This window comes from Lissotriton helveticus, chromosome 10 (genome assembly GCF_964261635.1).
Source record: "Lissotriton helveticus chromosome 10, aLisHel1.1, whole genome shotgun sequence".
Lineage (NCBI taxonomy): Eukaryota > Metazoa > Chordata > Amphibia > Caudata > Salamandridae > Lissotriton > Lissotriton helveticus.
The window spans coordinates 220,593,204-220,614,413 of NC_136071.1; positions in this window are offsets into that span (position 1 = coordinate 220,593,204).

Sequence of the window (21,210 nt, forward strand, 5' to 3'; positions counted from 1 at the left end):
TAGTTCCTTTTTTCTCCCCCTTTTTGAATTGATAAAGGAAATTATATGTCCAGTTTAGACATGGTACCCTGCCGCTTCGTGATTTCTCATGTAAATGGTCAAAGGCAGCTTTCTGAGGGTGCCCTGCCTGCAACTGTGAGGAAGAGTCAGTACTCCCTGGCTTCTTTTTTGCCCTGGCTACAAGCTAGTTAGGCAGCGTTACTTATCCAGTTTTGTAGGAATCTAGGGTTCGTGCATTGTGAGGCATTTAGGGTCCTGAAAACTGACACCAGGGCCGGCTCTAGGCTCACGGAGGCCCTGAGCAGGGAGTGTAGGTAGGGGGCCCGAGGCCGCCAAATCCCTGCCAGGGGCCGCCACGCAAATATGTATCTAAGGATATATATTGGCGTGGCGGCCCCTGGGGTTTGGCGGCCCTGTGCAGGTGCACAGCTTGCACATGCCTTAGGCCGGCCCTGCTGACACCCGTACGCCCATTGTATTCTCTGTATCCCTATTCCTAATTTAAATGGGGCGTAGACCCTGGGCTCTTTTAAATCTGTTAGCAAAGCCACAAGTGCACATTATGTCCCCACCTGATAATGGTTTAATCTAATATGTTAAGTATTTTATGTTTTAAACTCTAATTCTATTGATGCACTAAGCTTTTACTTCTTCTCTGCAAGTGATATGATCTCCCTGGATCCACCATTATACGACCTCAGCAAAGCACCTTAATGTTGTCTAAAACCAATTTTACTTTCACAGCCATAATTGAGAAGCTGTACCTCATGTTTGCCTTTCTCTGTAATTGTCGTTTGTAATTGCATGTATTTTGCACATGCACTTTAAGGAGGTCAACGGATTCGGACATGCGTTACTTTAGACTGCTCAATGAAATATCAAGATGATGCACATGCTTCTTTGTAAGATGGATGGATTCCTTTTTATTATTTTATCTTGTAATGAAATGCATCGTATTGTATATATACTTTTATGGTCTTATCGACCAGAATAATTTTTTTCTGAACTGAACTGAGTGCCCATAGCCCTGTAACATCCTAAATATAACAGATGGAAAGAGTGCTGTGTCTAGTTAGAAGCTCACAAAATGTCTAATAAACCAGTAAGCTGGGAAATTAGCTCAGTGAGTTGAACACTCGCTTTTGGGATCCCTGTGTGACTCGTAGGTTAAAGGTTTGATAAACTGACTTTCATCCTATGAAACTTACTAAAATGAGAACCAATTTCAATTAGGTAATAATAAGCATGAATAAAAATGTTTGAGGCCACTAGCTAAACCGATTATTATCACCATTCCTTCCATGTTTGCCATGCCACATCAGGGGACAGCAAACTTCAGGGGTGGGTCTGAGTTGCCTGAGTCTCAAAGTTCTTATGAGTACGAAATTAATCAGATGTGCAAGGTATCAAGGTCTTACACAACAGTGTTGGACATGATCTCTTCCTCTTCTTCGATACATATGTGGGAATGATTGGGTGTGACGTTTATATGACTATTGGGTGTGCAGTTGCGTGTGTCCACTCCTATGAATTATCACTGCATTATTTTAATGTCATGTAACAATATTCATGCTATGTTCTTTAGTTCACAGTGGCTGTCTGCTTCCACACTCGAAATTAGGCCAGGTAGCCCTGCTCAATCTCTAACGATTCAGATGTATCTGTACCTAAATCACCAAGCCAGGATTTCGGTTGTTAAAGTGAATTCCTCATAAAAATCAGTTCCAACCAGATATACATCTCTATTTATGGCGGCTTAAAACTCTTAAGAGAGAAGGCCTATTTTCAACCATTCCAAAAGAGAACCAGAATTAACCAGAATTTATTGAGAAATTTCTGCCAAATGTTATTCTCATGTATTGTATTTGAGACCCCTTTTCAAAGCTTGATGGAGCAAGATTTCATTTTATGGTTCTCGTGAAAAAGCCACAATGTCCTGGAATGTGTCCAGTTAATGTTGTGGCCTGCAAAGGAGCTTAAGCAGTCATGTAATTTCAGGAAATGAGGCATGGCCAATAGGAATCAGAAACCCACACTCCTTCTACCCAAGCTTAATTCATTTGATGTAACTACGAGCACAAAGTACCAAACTTTGATCTCTCGCTTAATGCTACTGCCTGAATGACAATAAGTAATGGCCAAGAATTGTTTTTAACAAACCTTGATCTAATGAAATCAATTTGTTAATTTAACACTAAGGACTTGGGGCCAGATGTAGGTAAATCATATTTACCGACTCTTAAATACCGAATTTTACCGATTCGGTATTTAAGAGTCAGTAAATATGAAGGGGGGAGATGTAGGTATTTCCAGATGTTGAAATACCGAATCGTTAGAATTCGGTATTTACCGATTCGGTAAATACCGAATCTGTATTCTCTATTGATTCCTATGGGCTGTGAAGCCCATAGGAATCAATGGGAAATACCGATTCGGTAATTACCGAATCGGTAAATACCAAATTTTGCAAGGGTGCAGGGGGTGTCACTTTGACACCCTCTGGCACCACAAAAATAGGCATGTGCGCCATGTGGCACCCAGACATGCCCTAAGGGCATGTCTGTCTGTCACATGGCTAGGTGTGCATGCACACATGTGCATGCACACCTGAATTCGGTATTTTAACACCCAATTGGATTGTGTGTTAAAATACCAAATTTGTAGGGCCTTTGGGACTCAGAAGAGTCCCACCTACATCTGGGATTTACCGAATCGGTAAAAATACCGATTCAGTATTTTACAGAATCGGTAAATTTACCGATTTGGTAAATTTACCGATTCTGTAAAAATATGCCCCTACATACCAATTCTTAAATACCGGTCAGTAACGGCCGAAAATACCCATTTTCGGCCGTTACCGACCGACCTACATCTGGCCCTCGATTACCAGGCTTACATTCCTTCTAGCACAACTCTTGATCAAGAACTTCGTGGCAGATTTACAAGGAACTGATGCATCTGCATAGACGAGTCAGTTTCCTTGCATCAGCACCAAATTTCCTTGCACAACTATAGATGCACTGTATTTACAATACAGTGCTCCATGGCACGAGGATTAACAGATGTGTCCGAAATTCTGATGCATCTGTTAGCGCAAAAGTGGCGCATTGCTGTTATTGCTCATGAAAGTGAGGCAACTCCAGCAATGACCCACATTAGATGGGTGAGTCCCATTCAAAAAGCCCTGCATCATTCCTTGCCCCTAGTGTGAGCAGGCATAGGGATTTTGACACAGGGAAGGCGTAGAGTGACGCAGTAAAGTCTTGGAGATTTCACTGCGTCAGTTCTACATGGCTTTTTGCATGGGAATGTCCACCCTGCATAAATTATACCTGGCGCAGGTATAATGTGACGCATCTCCCCAGATGTGTCACGTTGTAAATGGGCCGCAACATTTATGCCGCGACGAAACGGCTGTGCAAAAGTCATGCAAGGGGCTTGTAAATCTGCCCCATACCTGAATTCATGCGTAAGACATGTCTGAAACTGGGACATTTCTTCTAATTTTTCCTTTCATTATTAATTGTGACTATGAGTGGTAGTTTTATGAACTGTGGCAAATTCAGTCCTAATACTTCCATTGAATATATGTGGCAACAGAGGAGCCATATCAGCAGCAAAATATTTGTACAGCCTATCTGAACATCCGGCTGGGCCTTCAGTCATGACAACTTGATTACCTGAATAGTTTCCTAATTAGATATGTCACTTTCCATACATTTATTTTATCTTTATTAGGGATATTTGTAAAGCGCCTGGTTACGCAGAAAGCGCGCGCTAGAACTGGGGCTTGGAGACAGATGAGGAGGGAGACCTAATTAACTTTGAAAGAGGTGCGTTTTAAGTTTCTTTCGAAAACTCAATTCTGAGGAGTCCAAGCGAAGGTTGAGGGGCAGGTCATTCCAGCTTTTTGCCACCAAGTAGCGAAAGGACCTCCCTCCCATGCGAGTCCTGCTAACCCTAGGGACTTTTAACAGGCCTCCGTGTGAGGAGCGCAGGGCGCGTGATGGTACATACCTGGTGATAAGGTTATTGAGTGGGGCTGGCGCCTTTCCAGCAAGAATACGATGGCAGGTGCATAGGGCCTTGAATGCAATTCTGCTTCTTACTGGCAGCCAGTGGAGGGTCTGAAGGGCAGCTTTGGAGTTGGATCTTTTGGGGAGATTGAGGATAAGGCGGGCTGCCGCATTCTGTAACACCTGAAGGCGGTTTGTTGCCTTACAGGTTGCTCCCAGATACAGTAGGTTTCCGTAATCCAACCGTGATGTGACGAGTGCATGCACCAGCGTTCTACGGGCGGACGTAGGGAGGAGAACAAGGACCTTCCGCAGGCTTTTCAAAACACTGAAGCAGACTCCCGCCACCCGGTCTATCTGGGGTCTAAAGGAAAGGTCCGCGTCAAGCCAGATGCCTAGGTTTTTGACTTCCTGACGGGGCGTTGGGGCTTCTCCTAGGCATGGTGGCCACCACGCCGATGACCAAACAGATGGATTCTTCCCTACCACGAGCACCTCGGTCTTGCTACTGTTAAGTTTGAGGCAATTGGTGGACATCCAGGTTGACAGTTCTTGCATGCAGATCCTGAAGCTGTCCATAGCAAGAGCAGGTGCACACGAGAGGGAGATCACCAGCTGCGTGTCATCGGCGTAGGACACAATTTGCAACCCATGACCTACAGCAATGGAGGCCACTGGGGAGACAGAGATTAAAAAGAGTGGGACTCAGGGGCGATCCCTGGGGAACTCCCTGGCCCAAATCTATGTCCCTAGAATAGTGGTCGCCCTGGCGGACCTGAAAGCTTCTCCCAGTCAGCTAGGATTGGATCCATTGGAGTGCAGCCCCTGATATTCCTCCATTATTCAGACACTGTAGCAAGGTGGTGTGGGCTACAGTGTCGAATGCTGCACTCAGATCCAATAGGATGAGGGCCATAGTATGACCCTCATCTGCCCCCTGGCGTAGGGATTCCACCGCTGTCAGGAGCGCAGATTCTGTGGAGTGGCGGGGACGGAAACCAAATTGGGTATCGTGAAGTAAGGCAGCCTTATCCACGAAGTCCATTAGTTGCCGATTAACCGTTTTTTCTGCCACTGTGGCCAGGTAGGGTAGAAGGGAAATTGGTCTAAGATTGTCTAGTTTGTCAAAACTGACATTCGGTTTCTTCCTGAGGGGTAAGACCACCGCTTTTTTCCAGTCGTTGGGCACGGTATTGGTGTTGAAAGATATGTCTAGTAGGTGTCTTAAGTAGGGTTCCAGTACCACTAAACTATCTGTTAGGCGTTTGGGTGTAGTGGGGTCACGTGGAGATCCCAACTTCACAGATCTGCAGATTTTTAGAAGTTCATCTGAGGGCGGGGTGACAAAGTTGGTGAGTCTTTGTCTATCCCCCCATATCCTAGGGCTTTCGACAAATTCTAGCCCGTTAATGGGTTGAGTTGGGAAAGCCGAATAGATTTTTGTTATTTTTTCAGAGAAGAAATCTGCGATCCTATCGCAGGATTCAGGCGAGCAGTCAGCTGGGGTAGTTGCAGGTTTCCCGCTTGAAAGAGTTTTGTAGATCAGAAAACGCTCCTTCATTGAGTTACCAGCTTCGCTGATTCTCGCTGTGTAATAGGTTGACTTGGACTTTCTGATTAGTCCATGGTAGAGGCGCCTCACACTCAGGTAGGTGTCTCTAGTTTCTTTAGAGGGTGCCCCCCGCCAGTGTCTTTCTGCTCTTTTCAGTGCGGCTTTCCTGACTCGCAGTTCGTCATTGAACCAGGGGGCTGTTTTTTGTACGCGGCTACCTGCTTTGGCTTTTGAGAGGGGAGCGGTGGAGTCAAGAGCCTCATTAATGCATTTGCAAAGATTGGTGTTCGCCGTGTCGGCATCATTTCCTCCGGGGTTTCCCCCTTTAGTCAGTGCCTCACAAAATTTGGATTGGGAGAATGTGGCCCATCTCCGCCTCAGGTGGTAGAGTGCCACTGGTGGCGGAGTTTTTCCTCCAGGAATACGTATGGAGAAAGGTACTAAATGGTGGTCAGACCAGGGGATCGGGATAGGGGTTGAAGCTTCTATTTCATTCCAATTAACAAATATGGGATCGAGCAGATGTCCTAGTTGGTGAGTAGGACCCTTAACAATTTGGCTCAGTTGAAGGGCTCCTAATGCCTGACAGAAGTTCTTGCTGACGCTATCGGAGGGATTATTGAGATGTAGGTTGAGGTCTCCGAGTACGAGAAATTTTTCTTTGCATAGTGCCGTCTCTATGATACCCTCGACCAGTCTCTCTTTAAACCTGGCCAAAGGTCCCGGGGGTCTATAAATTAACACGCCCTTCAGTGTGCAACTATTATTCACTTTGATGGTGAAACTCCCTGCTTCACTATCTAGGATGGGGGAGTGATCTAGTTGGCAACGTAGATTTTCTTGGACTATGATTGCGATTCCACCTCCTCTTCCTTTGGGTCTATCCTGTCTGTGTATGGTGTAACCCTCTGGGAGTGCCTCGAGGGCATCAGGAGTGGAACTTTCGTCAAGCCAGGTCTCCGTTAAAAACATAAGGTCCCACCGTTTCTCTATGAGTAGATCATATAGATCTAACTTATGTTTCCGTAACGAGCGTACGTTGAGTAATCCGCACTGCAAGATATGGTCCGTAGTGGCTGTGTTTGCATCAGGATCAGGGTCATAGGAGAAGTGACAGTTTTCGCAACCTATGTTGTCCTCCACTCGTAAGGTATGTGTGCAGGGTATAGCAGTGTTGTGGCGGAATTTTGTCAGTTCCTGTTTGCTCCACCGGATATGACCCTCCTGAGGAGCATAGGGTATGGCCCTGGACCGCGTACGATCGCGGACGGGCGCAGACGGGCTTGCCTTAGGCGCGCCTTTGGCCCGCAAATGGCGCGCCCGCTGCGCTTCCGGTGGAAGCACATTTTTATGGTATGAGGGGGGCGTGGCCTAAGGGTGGTGGGCGTGGCCGCAGTGATTCCACTGAGTGGCGTCAGCCGTAGAAAGTTTCCCTTGACAGCGTTCAGGTCGGCTGTGCTGGGGGTGCAGAGGGCGAGTGGCAGGTAGGATCTTGTTATTTGGTTAAAAACACAGTATCACACAAGAATTAAAAGTATTAAAACAACAAGCAGTCTTAGCGTAATTCTCCCGGCTTTCCGCCTCAGGAGCTTACCAGTTCTCTGGTCGCGCTAGCGATTCAGCGCGCCTAAGTACTGCGTGAGGGGGCGTGGCCTAAGGGTGGTGGGCATGGCCGCAGTGATTCCACTGAGTGGCGTCAGCCGTAGAAAGTTTCCCTTGACAGCGTTCAGGTCGGCTGTGCTGGGGGTGCAGAGGGCGAGTGGCAGGTAGGATCTTGTTATTTGGTTAAAAACACAGTATCACACAAGAATTAAAAGTATTAAAACAACAAGCAGTCTTAGCGTAATTCTCCCGGCTTTCCGCCTCAGGAGCTTAGCCAGTTCTCTGGTCGCGCTAGCGATTCAGCGCGCCTAAGTACTGCTTGAGGGGGCGTGGCCTAAGGGTGGTGGGCGTGGCCGCAGTGATTCCACTGAGTGGCGTCAGCCGTAGAAAGTTTCCCTTGACAGCGTTCAGGTCGGCTGTGCTGTGGGTGCAGAGGGCGAGTGGCAGGTAGGATCTTGTTATTTGGTTAAAAACACAGTATCACACAAGAATTAAAAGTATTAAAACAACAAGCAGGCTTAGCGTAATTCTCCCGGCTTTCCGCCTCAGGAGCTTACCAGTTCTCTGGTCGCGCTAGCGATTCAGCGCGCCTAAGTACTGCGTGAGGGGGCGTGGCCTAAGGGTGGTGGGCGTGGCCGCAGTGATTCCACTGAGTGGCGTCAGCCGTAGAAAGTTTCCCTTGACAGCGTTCAGGTCGGCTGTGCTGGGGGTGCAGAGGGCGAGTGGCAGGTAGGATCTTGTTATTTGGTTAAAAACACAGTATCACACAAGAATTAAAAGTATTAAAACAACAAGCAGTCTTAGCGTTATTCTCCCGGCTTTCCGCCTCAGGAGCTTACCAGTTCTCTTGCTTCAGCTTGGGAATTTCAGCTACATTAATAAACTTTAATTGACAAATCCATGTCTAATTGAGAGTTAACATTTATCTGTATGGGAAAGAATATACATTTTGCATTAATCCATACTAATATTATAAAGAGAGAGCCCAAACCTTTGAGGCGGGTAATCTCAGTAACCACAGCACCAATCACACCACCCAATACAGCGTTGGAAAGGGCAGTTGCAGCAGAAGGACATAGGCTATGCAGACCGCCACCATATACATTTTTTTTAAATTGTTTTTATTAACTTTTCAAGAAACAGTGGTGTTCCTCACAATCATATAGTGCAAGACATACAATTGTACCGTAGGACACCAAAGACATTTAAAAGGTAAAAGAACCGTGCCAGCAAAGTAGTCCCTTGTGGGCGTGTCTGCGTTGTGCTGTGGGCGTGGGCTGGGGGCGTGACTAACGCTGGGGGCGTGTGGTACGGCCATCACATCGTGGGCTGTGGGCGTGTGCTGGGGGCATGACAAACGCTGGGGGCGTGTGTTCACCCTTCATGCCATTTAAGTCGTACATACAAGCGCCAATTACGTTGCTTCGCAGCATCAAGGGGCACGCTGGGGGTGTGACACGCTGGGGGCGTGAGAAACGCTGGGGGCGTGTGTCCGGGCTTCATGCCATGTGAACGCAATTGCGCCGCATCAAGGGGCACGCTGGGGGCGTGAGAAACGCTGGGGGCGTGTGCTACATTCCGCCCTTCATGCCATGTGGGTCGTACATTAATCAGAATATCGTCTGCTGTGGCCGTGTGCTGGGGGCATGACAAACGCGTTCAGCTAGAGGCCTGGTAAGTAACATTACTGCAGCCTCTCCTGCGCGCTATTACTGAACTCTCTCATTCAACGAAATTAGACGCGCCTGCTACCATCAACCAGGGCTCTAGCCAGGCTCAGGCGGAGTATCAGTATACTAATTACACGCGCCTGATAACATCAACCAGGGCTGCAGCTGGGCCTCAAGCGGGGAGCACGCGCCTGCTAACGTCAAACAGGCCTGCATCTGGGCCTCAAGCGGGGGAACACGCAAATGAGCGTGTCTTCGGGGACAATTACTGCAGCCTCTCCTATTCGCTGTCAATGAACTCTCTCATTAAACGGATTTACCCGCGGCTGATAACTCTCTCATTCAACGACATTACACGCGCCTGCTAACATCAACCAGGGCTGTAGCCGGGCTCAGGCGGCGGATCACTACACCAATTACACGCGCCTGCTAACATCAACCACGGCTGCAGCTGGCCCTTCTCCGTCCCTATTCTAATGAAACAAAATTTTTGTCTACCGCAAGATTTTAAAATAAATTGCCCTTGCCAAATACACATATTACACACATTCTATTTCATACCCGGACAACGTCGGGACGGGCTGCTAGTTGTTGTATAATTTGGCATCAGCAACGCCCCACTATAGAGTACTCCATAAATCACTTTTCTAGATGCATTTTCTTTAGATGTAAGCTTAGTAGTCACTCGCCAACTTCTCAGAAGATTGGCTCATCCCAATAAATGCAAATTCTGCTTCATAAAGTGACAGTTCCATGGATGTCGATTCACCAAAATGTAAGAGTAGCTTGGAGTGATAGCATGGTCCAAACCTTAGCCCTTCCTCCATTCTTATTTGCTGCTGAGGGACCAATGGAAGGATAAGGAGTGTAAACTACAGAGAGTAAGAAGGATTCCCAGCATTCAATTTGATCCCTGAGAAGAGGAATAGAAATGCACGCTATTAGTACTAGGAGACACATCTGACTGTCCCTATTTCATCTCTAGGAAGAGTGTAGGTCATATTTTAATGCTTCTATTTCCTGTCAAATTTGCAAAACCCGTTGGTACAGGAAGAGAAGAATTCAGCTTTTTCTCACTTTCAGCTGATTTGCCAGCCTGCCAATCTCACTGAAACCTGACTTTTTCCATACAAGCTGAGGAGAGCATGAACCCTCCTATTTAGGGCTTAAGAGTTTCCTATAGAATACCATCTGTTTCCATATCTCTCTGCAATTCCATCAGATATGTTTTTATTACTTTGTCCAGTAAATATTTAACGAATTTGTCATTGAATGGAAAAAGAAATTAACTTGGCAGCGATCTCCTAACGGCATATGCCTGTTGAGGTAGACAAAAACTAACCAGCAGGTTCCTTTAAGCATCCCACTTCAATCTCGGACAATGAGTTCTCTGTGGTTAAATTTTCAGGAATTAAAAACATCTATTCCAGAGAAAGCCTAATGCACTATCAATAAGAATCGTATAGAGTGAGCAAATCTCAAAGTGTCCTTTGATCATTGGTGCTAATTGCACAAGATCTGTTGATGTTCAGGAATGAAGATAAAATCCCCTCTTATGACAATATTCTCTCAGTCATTTAACAGAAACTCTTAGGCCACAGTGTGACAAGACCCAATGATTCAGAAGACCGGAACTTACCATTAAAGAGTTTCAAAATAAACCATCAACATTTGATACCCACTTCTTTTCTAACAAATTTTACTATTCAGATGGTCACAGACTACAATTGTCTTCTAAATTTTGTTGAAAAACAATTATGACTTTCCAAACTCACCTTGTCTTTCCTATGTTTTTCTAGTTCTTCTCCCTGGAGATGAACTTCTAGAATCACAAGAATATTTATTTTGCACACTATTTGTTAAAAAAAGGTCAACATCTGTCCCCTCATTTTACGACCATTGATGTTCGAGGTCATTGCTGCAAATCTATCCCCTAGGCACCTAGATGAATTGTAACAAGCATTAGTAAAGTCTGCAAGTCCATAGAAATAATTATATCATAATATAAGCTTAACTAAGCTCATCTTATGCCACCAATCCAAATATCGGCTCCTATCTCGATTGCCTCTATACTGCTAACCTGACTTAGCGGGTTCCCAAAAGTGTGTCTCTTTATGTGGCTAGGTAAGCACACAGAACAATTAACTGCCCTCCTTAACACACCCAAAACTGAACCTAGTGCACACTAAGCCAAACACTTTGCCCAGCTAATAAATGGCAGTTTAGAATCTTTCAGAGTTAACTCAAACTCCCCTTGCCACGAAAGGTAAACCTATTTGTGAGGATCTTACATGCCCTTAGATCAACCTTTAAAAAATTAGCCTACTACCAACAAAGAGTCACACTAATCAAGTAGCCAGAATTAATTCACACTGTACAGATGAACTTACACTCATCAAATCTATACATTGTATATTAATTGCCCAGAGAACGGCATTTATCTCAAGACATAAAGAGATATGAACATCCCAAAAAGGGTACTCTTTCTGCAAAGGTCATTAAATGATAACATGCTGCAAGAGGAGTAAGTGACTATAAAGTCCTAGACATTACTAGTGTATTAGAGTCATATTCCTTTGAGATTGACTCATGATGCAGCAGACAACTACAATATATGTGAAAACCACCCAAAATCACCCACCCGATTGACTACTTCACCTGACAGTTTGACCAATAGCACCGTACTTTGTTACTTTCTTGCATCGCAATCAACAGAAAACTATAATGCAATTTTCTATCTTCTAAGTCCAAGACCTATCTTAAACTCTGAGGCTGAATGCCAATCTCTTTCGTTGTTCCCATCTGGGAAATCACCAGTTTTGAGAAGTCATTAGAACTCCCTTATTCACCACCTCTCTTCCATGAGCACCCATAGCACCGTTTACCTGCCACCTACACCCTTCAGTTTCCTATATCCACTTTACCCATATTTGAGCAGATGTTTGCATCTCTTCCTTGACACCACTGGGACATCGCTGGTTTGGAACTCTGACAGGCTTGCAGCAATATCCTTGAGCTACCCAAGTCTTTTCCCCGTTCCACTGCCTTCATTGCTAGCTCACACCTGTCAGAAATACGCATGCTGGTATGAGCTGCACATCCATTGGCCCTTCTGGACCAAACTGTAAAACGTAATCATAAGATCAATAGCAGAGCTCCCACAGCAATGCCATCGCGTGAAAAAAAATCGAATAATGCTTAGGTCCTAATTCCTAATTTGGAAGTAAATAAAGATCCATGTGTAAATAGGAAATATCGGAATTCTGAGTTGTGCAATGATTATTACATCCCTCTTTCTTTGCCCAGAAAGAAACCAGCATGTCAAACCTACGGGAATTTAATGGGGAAATGTGCAGTGAAAAAGCAAATGCACACCCTTTCTGAACAAGAAAAAACACATGAATGCATCTGTTTACCTTCAAAACTCATGACAGAAGATATTTACCGCACCCAGTAAATACCTCACTCCATGATAGTGGAATTTACTGGGTGGAGAAAAGTAAACCCCTATTCTGACCTACTTACAATCAGTCAAACCAGTAGGCATCAAGCATCCAAACATGCCCTCAACCAAATCATCATCATCAAAACATCTTTTAGTAGGCTAGCATCTACCCCATCTACAAAGTCCCATTTCTGCATTGGGACTTTCGCTCCATTAAGGAGAAATTATTCAGGAACCTTTTTTAATTTATTAACTCAGTGGCATATATAATTTAAACATATAACTCACTCTACTATAACAACCTAGCAGAACTACAATACCACATGAAATGAAATCTGCTAATGTAATTACAATTAGCAATGACAATTTCTTTCGTTTTTGTAACCACAGAAAATGTACTGTCTCGACTAAAGTACTCAAAACTGTTGTCATTTGTATTCTCCGTAGTGAGAGGAAAATGTGGTATGAGTTACAAGCTGATTCAAAATGCTCCTGGCTTCGATACATCCCTGCCTTTTTAAAATATCTTGAAAAATGAAAATGCTTCTTGCATTTCATTGGTACTGATTCTGTTTTATTGCAACCTGCATGAGTGCATCTCTTTGGGAATACTAAATGAATTGGACATAATAACATGCCTAGCATCCGCTTTAATGTTCCCACTCTGTTGGCTTTTTCAGTATTGACAGCATCCAGCTCAGAGCCCAGAAGATCATTTATCAGCGAGCTCGTGACGGGGAGCAGCCTCAAACGTATAGCTTGTCTCCTCAGAGATCTCTCTGAAACACAAATTCTTATGTTTTTGCTTTGCTTTCAACAGCACAATCCCTTTTTTCAAAAGGTTCATTTTCTATCTGGGTATGCTTTGAAAATGTTCACAAAATGTAAACTTTACCTCACATCATAATAATAATAATAATAATAATATGTTTCTTCAAAGTGCTTGGTACTTCATTTAGAGTGCAGCTAATTGTTTTCTGTTCACCATTGTGGTGGAATTTGGCCCTCCACCAGAAATCTGCTGCATTTAAAGTTTGCCGCTAAAGCTATTGAGGTGTCTCAATCATAATGTCTGTCTCCACTATGGGAGGAGCCACTTTGATTAGAGGTGGGGAAATTGCAGTGGAATTTCTGCCATGTACCATGTTGAATTGTGGATTTTCTGCAACTCAATGTAACCACTAAAAATATATACCCAAAGTTATGGTACAGTGTAAGTACCTACATATTTGGTCTTCTAACATGCTGATTAGGGTTACCTTACGCTTATACAAAAATTCTTTTACATGGCAGAATAAACATAGCCATAGATGTTGGTGGCTGATCCGGTACCATTTTTAGGCTCACAGCCAATGTGCTGTCTATCTTCGTGATACTTTCAATGAGACCGTGCAAGTCAAGTCAATATAATCTTTATTCAGCAGAAGTTATTTAAGCAAAACATAAATATCCAGTGAGAGAGGATAAAATCTTCATAATCAATACGCAAAACATACGGTCATGACAAACATAAAAATTCATAGCGGCTGCGTTTCCTGATAAGAGCCACTCTTTATAAAATATTAAATTGCACAACAAATGTCAATTGAACCAAGACACTGCAAATTCACAAGCCCCTTATTCCTCATGCTGTCTCAGATTTGTGTTGTGCAAAATAAGCACTAGAAAGGAGAACTGAGGGGCTGAATACAACATGCAAAATAGTATAAAGTGACTTGTGCTTTGCTTAGAGACATTATCACAGCAACAAGGAGGAGAATCGTGTTGCCAAGGACCTAGCAGGGGGAAGCAAATTTAAAGTGCAGTGTGCGTAATCAGACATGGGTAATATAAAAACAAATGGTAGGGTTCACAATCCAGTCTAAGTAAGGTTCCAAACTCCTTGTTGTTGATACTAGTGAGTGTCTTACAATTGCCTCCTTAAACTGGCCCCTCTCTGGATGCAAGTTCATACAGTGATCTAGGTCGCTGTTTGACTACTTTTTTGGGGGGTGTCAGGGAAATCTAATGTAGAATTTTGTATAGCTCTGGGATGCCTAGGGTCTCAAAAGCTTTCCTCAAATAGGAGAACCAAGGAATCAGTTCTACCCTATGAAGAGACAAGCAATCAGAAATACAAGTTCTAACAAGACCTGCCTTCGGGGTTCCCGAGCTCTTACTCCTAAGTAATAAAGGGGTGAGCCTAATCGAGTCCTCGAGGTATGATATCCTTAACACCTCATTGCATATAAAAGTGGCAGTACCACCAGCAACTGACAATAGTTTACAAGTTAAACGGTTTTCAACACACCAGAGGACCCCCACATTCTGGTAACTCCATAACCCTGCACCATATACCACTGCTGAGGGTCATTCCTTTTTGTACAGGCTTAACATCTCTGTAATTGGTTTGTGCCTTAGTCTTTGTGCAAACCTAAAAATAGCTTCGAATGTTCCTGCTGAAATGCTGGGATCTTGGGTTCAGCTAAAAGAGAAGCTACCAAGAATTCCAAAATAATTAAAAGATTGAATATTTTGCAAATGTGTCCCTCCATAACAAAACTCTTAGACTTTGAATGGTTTACCTGCAGGTCCAGGTCATCCATGTAAGTTAAAAACAAATCTAATAAGGCCTGAAGGCCGTTTGCTGTGCGGCCAAGAAGAACCTTGTCATCTGCGTATAAGATGGGCATTGATTGTGTTCACATGCGTGGCATGTCTCTCCCTTTGTCCACTAAATATTTGTTTATCCCAATAATATAACCTATGAAAAGAAAGGGAGCCAAAATACACCCTTTTCTAATGCCCGAGCGGGTATGGGGGAACATTCCCCGAGGGGGGGGCCCATATCAGACCTTTACCATTAGATCCTGATGTAAATGCCTAATAAGGATCAGGAGTTCTTTTTCAGCGCCCATTATTTCCATTAAGTCCCATAACTTTGGGCGGTTCACTAAATTTGAATGCACTTGATAGATCAATAAAGGCCAGGTGTAAAGATCCCCCTTTGGCCCTAATATATTTCCCTGCTATAAGGTAAAGGTTTAGGCACTGATCAATAGTGTCGACACCCGGTCTAAAATGGTATTGAAGTGTCGTTAGGATATTGCTTTCATAAGTCCAACTTTCCAGACGGGACAGGAGTACAAGGTGAAGAATCTTAACACTTGAATCCAATAGTGAAATTGGTCTGTACCAGGATGGCAGGGATCTATCTTCTTTTTTAAAAATAGGGACAAAAATAGCTGTCCTCTGGAATAGGGCCTGACACAGTGGATCTAACAACATTTGTAAGCAAGGGAGCTCACAGATTAGTGTTTGATTTAAAAAATATCTGCTGGAAAACACATTTCCTGATGGCAAGAGTCATTTTGTGGATGCCAATCGCAATCAAGGGCTTTGTGAGTTTTAAGAAAACAAAAAATGACCATTCCTCTATTATTGGACCATTTTCTGTGAGCATTTTTTGAAAAGTGGAACACCCAGGAACCAACCATAATTAGAGATCCAATGTTTGGTGCATCTAGTTCTGAAAGGAAAGGTTGATGTACTGCTTCCTAGAACTTTGTATTATCCATGGCCCTCTCCAACATTACAAGGTCTTTCCATGCTTTATTGCTTATTTCACTTCTTCTGCCATCTAAGGTGGTTGTATATAGCCTTCTTGCAACCTTGACCTCTTGTATTGAACAAGTGTCAGATGTAAGGGCAACCATCAATGGGTAATGGGCAGCCGAACAGGCCATGTTAAACCATTGGTAGGGGAGGTCTGTGGGGGGCCTAATGGAAGTTACATTTTCCGATATCGACCTACAAATGATGTTAACTCAACTTGTATAATATCAGGCCCTGTCTCCTCCATTAGACATGTTAAAAAGGAGTCCATGTTCTCAACCATGATATCTCGGATAAATATGATAGGGTTAACCTTATCCCATTTTATCTTTAATCCTTTATTCTATTCCTTATTCACCTATCCTGTCCTTGTTTTTAGGGCCTTTTGGTTTGGTGTTGTAATTCAGTGTGATAATGAGAGGATTGTGGTTGCTTGAACATTTACTAGCTACTTTAAAATATAGGAGTAGGGGAGAAAGGTCAGCCGATATCACAATGTAACCAATCCTGCTCCCTGAGTAATTACCCAAGAAGGTTGGGATACAGGCATCGTTCCCACAAAACATTTCACTGGAAAAAAATCAATTATGCTTCAAAATAAGGGAATTTAGTGCCTTGCCATAAACTGTATGCTTAAAATGAGTCACAGTATCGCTCTTTGGATTCATAAAACCACACATACTTGCCAGCATGTTGACATAAAGTAGTATTATAATCCATAACCCATACTATATAGCCAATGCTATTTGTTTTCTGGTAAACGTCTTCAAAAAACCCTCAAAACCATCACTCGAGTTCTGATTGAAGATATTATTATAGAAATTAATCAACATAATATCGGGTTCAACAGGGAAGGATAAAAGAGTTATCAAAAAATATGGAGAAGACCAAAATGTCGATACTGGGAATGCAGTAAATTGGAATGAGACCCTCTGCTATTCCCACCTTTCAAGGCAGGGCTGGCTGGACAAAAGCCCGGTACAAATCAATGTAAAACCTTTTTGGCATCCATGTTTCTTGGCAGCAAATAATTTCAAAGGCAATGACAAACCTAACTTCATCGGGATTTGTGATGTTTAAGTGAGCTCCCGCAATGTTCCAAGAAATAAGACTGTGCATATTCCGTACTGGACAGGAGTTTTGAACTATGGTCAACTCTGCTTCACCCTGTAATTAGCAAGTTCCATGTAATGGAGGATCAGCTTCAAGATTTTGTGCTGAAGATAGTTTTTCTACAACCAGTGATCGGGGAATTCCCTGCTTCAAAGATTTAACATCAACATCCCATACAGTTTGACACACCAGCAAAGTCGATTTATCTTGCAAAGGATAATCAACCAATCATTTTCTTTCCTTCCAAAATATCATATCAGTTTCTCACTGAAACACTGCAACAATCCTGCATATTATCATCAACATTTATGCCTCTCTGTTCAAAGTGTTCAAAGACACAATTGTTTGGTAAGGGAAAAGCTGGCCTGTAGAAAAGACCAAGGGAATGGACCTGTATGCCCTTTTGATTATTAGCCATGTGATTTAAACAGTGAGGGAGATTATTTATAAGCTTTGGGTCTCTAAAGTTTATGACAACGAAGTCACCAATAGATTGTTTGTTAGATCGGCCAATCCACCCTAATCTGCGGATGAGAAGAATTTCATTATGCAAGTCCGCAGAGTGGCCAGATTCAAATCGTAACCAGTCTAGTGCTTTAGAGCCTTGCTATGCTCTTCTGTCCCACAGGCAATCGGAGGAACATTTTCTAACACAATCTTGTAATGGTTACAGCCACACAGGATCTGCAAGGTTTCTGTAAGAATACAGTTCTTGTGCTGAAGATAGTTTTTCTACAACCAGTGATCGGGGAATTCCCTGCTTCAAAGATTTAACATCAACATCCCATACAGTTTGACACACCAGCAAAGTCGATTTATCTTGCAAAGGATAATCAACCAATTATTTTCATCCCTTCCAAAATATCATATCAGTTTCTCACTGAAACACTGCAACAAACTTGTATATTATCATCAACATTTATGCCTCTCTGTTCAAAGTGTTCAAAGACACAATTGTTTGGTAAGGGAAAAGCTGGCCTGTAGAAAAGACCAAGGGAATGGACCTGTATGCCCTTTTGATTATTAGCCATGTGATTTAAACAGTGAGGGAGATTATTTATAAGCTTTGGGTCTCTAAAGTTTATGACAACAAAGTCACCAATAGATTGTTTGTTAGATCGGCCAATCCACCCTAATCTGCGGATGAGAAGAATTTCATTATGCAAGTCCGCAGAGTGGCCAGATTCAAATCGTAACCAGTGAGCAGTCTAGTGCTTTAGAGCCTCGCTATGCTCTTCTGTCCCACAGGTAATCGGAGGAACATTTTCTAACACAATCTTGTAATGGTTACAGCCAGACAGGATCTGCAAGGTTTCTGTATGAATACAGTTCTTGTAATTGAAATTAGAGCTGTTGATAATAGGTTAATCAGTGTTATTCGAATTCATCAGAAATCATAAAAGCATACATTATAAAAAAATACTCCAATAAACAATTCTCATCATCAAACAATCATTCTATAAAATCAGTGTTTTCCTATATTGTAGAACTCTATACAAGTAAGTTGGCAAGGGGTAGAAAATTGGAAGAGACAGTAACATTTGCAGATATAGGAATTTAGGGCAACATTGTTTAAAATAAAACAAATGCATAAAATCGATAAAATATCAAATGTTCTCAAAAACATATCAAATTTGCAAAAAAAAGGGTATATGTGCATTGGGTAACGTTTTAGACCAATCATTCACAGTCAAGAAGGAAGCAAGGCGCTAAAAGGAATCCAGTCTGTAACGGGTCAATACAAACTTATGATGAGGATTGTGGACAAACTTGAAATATGGTTGCAAGGAAAACGTAGCCAGTGTTTAATGATTTTTAAGAACACTTTGTTTAGAGCAAGTTTAATCAACAACCTTGCTTCCTTAAACAGTGTGAGGCACATCTTATTTAAATCTTTCCTTGACACAGACTGCAATGTTTTGGGGCACTCAAAAAACTCAAAGTGCCCCAAATCATAGCAGATCCATTTGACATGCCAAGGTTTTTGAGAAAAAGCTGTCAGTTTAAGGAATTCCTCAAGCACTTAACGGTTGAAAATAGAGTCATCATTGATCCACACTTTATGTCATAAAAGGATGGAATGGGTTTGTGCTATATCAGCTGAAAATAGCATCCCCAATTCCGAATGGCAAACTTGGGTCCGACAGCTCCAGGGAAATGCCAATAAAGTTCTAAAAAAATTATTCTTTACAATTTGAAGGAGATTAATATCACTAACCCCCATAACTCCACCCCATACAATGCTGTATACACACACTTGGTTTTATATATTGTTAACTTTTCATTGATCTGCTTTTTACCAAGTTTATGTGCAAAGTTAGATAAAGTAGCGTTGATTTTACAAACTGCCACCTTCCAAGCCCGCTGTGTGAGAACATAACCCCCAAATATGGAAATGAGGGAGTAAAACTTAGCTTACGAATAAATCTTGGCACCTCAAATACCCTTCCCACACCTCATTACGAAGGTCTTGGTCAAGTGGTTGTTAGGCTCAAACCCAGCATAAATTAAAGTTGCAAACCTATTGGGGTGCAGACCATGAATACGGCATGCAAAGAATGTCCTGTGCACATGTATATATGTATTATAGTTCTCAAGTGAGAGCCCAATAAATCTTTGGTGAAAGTTCAATATATGAGGTCGGAGTCCAGCATAGTAGAGTGTATATATATTAAATGGTTCAGTATTGATCAGTACATACGAGAACAAATAGCCGACACGTGTTTCGTCCCACCGTGTGGGGGTTGTGACTCTTCAGGGCTGTGAAAGATAAATAAGCATCTTGTAATCGTTTCGGCGCGCCAGCATGTGATGAGATGAACCAGGGTCTGGCAACGCGAAAAGGAATGGCAGGCCGGCGAGCCTGTACATGGTAGGTGAATCGGAAGTCTCAGGACAGGTAAGTCCGAGCTGGCGTGCTGTGAGAGTAGGTGCAATGCACGGGTGTGTGCATGCAGCTTGGTTCATCATCCGGATAGTGGATAACTCTGGGTCCAATATATATATTGGACCCTGAGTATATATATATATATATATATATATATATATATATATATATATATATATATATATATATATATATATATATTCACTGGAAAAAACATAGGTTTCAGGCCTTATATAGTTAGGAATTAGCATTTAAAAAATCTTGCAAATTCACTGAAAAAACCATAGGTTTCAAGTCCTATATAGTTAGGAATTAGCATTTAATAAACCTTTGAAATTCACTGAAAAAACTATAAGTTTTAGGGGTGTTATAGTTAGCTGGACATTTCTCTCATACAGAACCATTGAAATTGCTCCTATATAGTTAGTTGTACTAACTATATTTCGCGCACCCGCAATCCACTGCTGATGATGTCACATATTACATTATTCATGACATGGTCAGTGACATCACTGATGACATCTTAAATGACATCACTGATGACATCACTGATGACATCATCCAGTGAATGTGGTTTGCTTCGTTATTTAAATATGCATTATATATATAGCAATTTGCATTGAAGAATGAGTGGGTATATAAAAATAAATATTTGGATGGAGGAATTAGTAGCAGTGTAATTGACTGTTTACTTTAACAATGTATAGTGTCTCACTAAATATAGTGGATAGTGACTAAACTGTGTGAATATCTGTATCACTTTGTCAGTTGTTGTGTAAACTGGTTCTCCAGTTGGTTACTAGTTATGTTAAAGTCTATATTAGTTATTGATTAGTTAACTGAGTATTTGTATGGTAGAGTGAATGTGTGTGTGGTTCGGTGGGGGGTGTGTGACTGCCCAAAGATGTGTGAATAGTTGATTCATTAGATATATGAAGTTAAAACTACATATTCTAACAATTGTTTGGGTGAGTGAATATCTTTATGGGTGTGGTGATGAGCAAATATATTTCTCAATGATACATGTTCAACAGACTAGAAAAATAAAAGGCAGTGTATGTGTCAGTTGTTGTATATAAATAAGTATACATAAGACTCAATGATTGTGTGAGTGACTATATGGATAACTGTATCCCTGTAATAATGATTTTATAATACACTAAGTATGACTTACTATCTAAATGAATAGATGAAGTGGTGTTTGTATAAGTGTGTAGCTAAGTAAGTATGTAAGTATGATCCATTGTTTGCATAAGTGAGTAGTATAACTTCATATGTGAATAGGTTGTGTGCTGGTGTGTAATGTCGATATAGGTGTATTTTTGATAGTG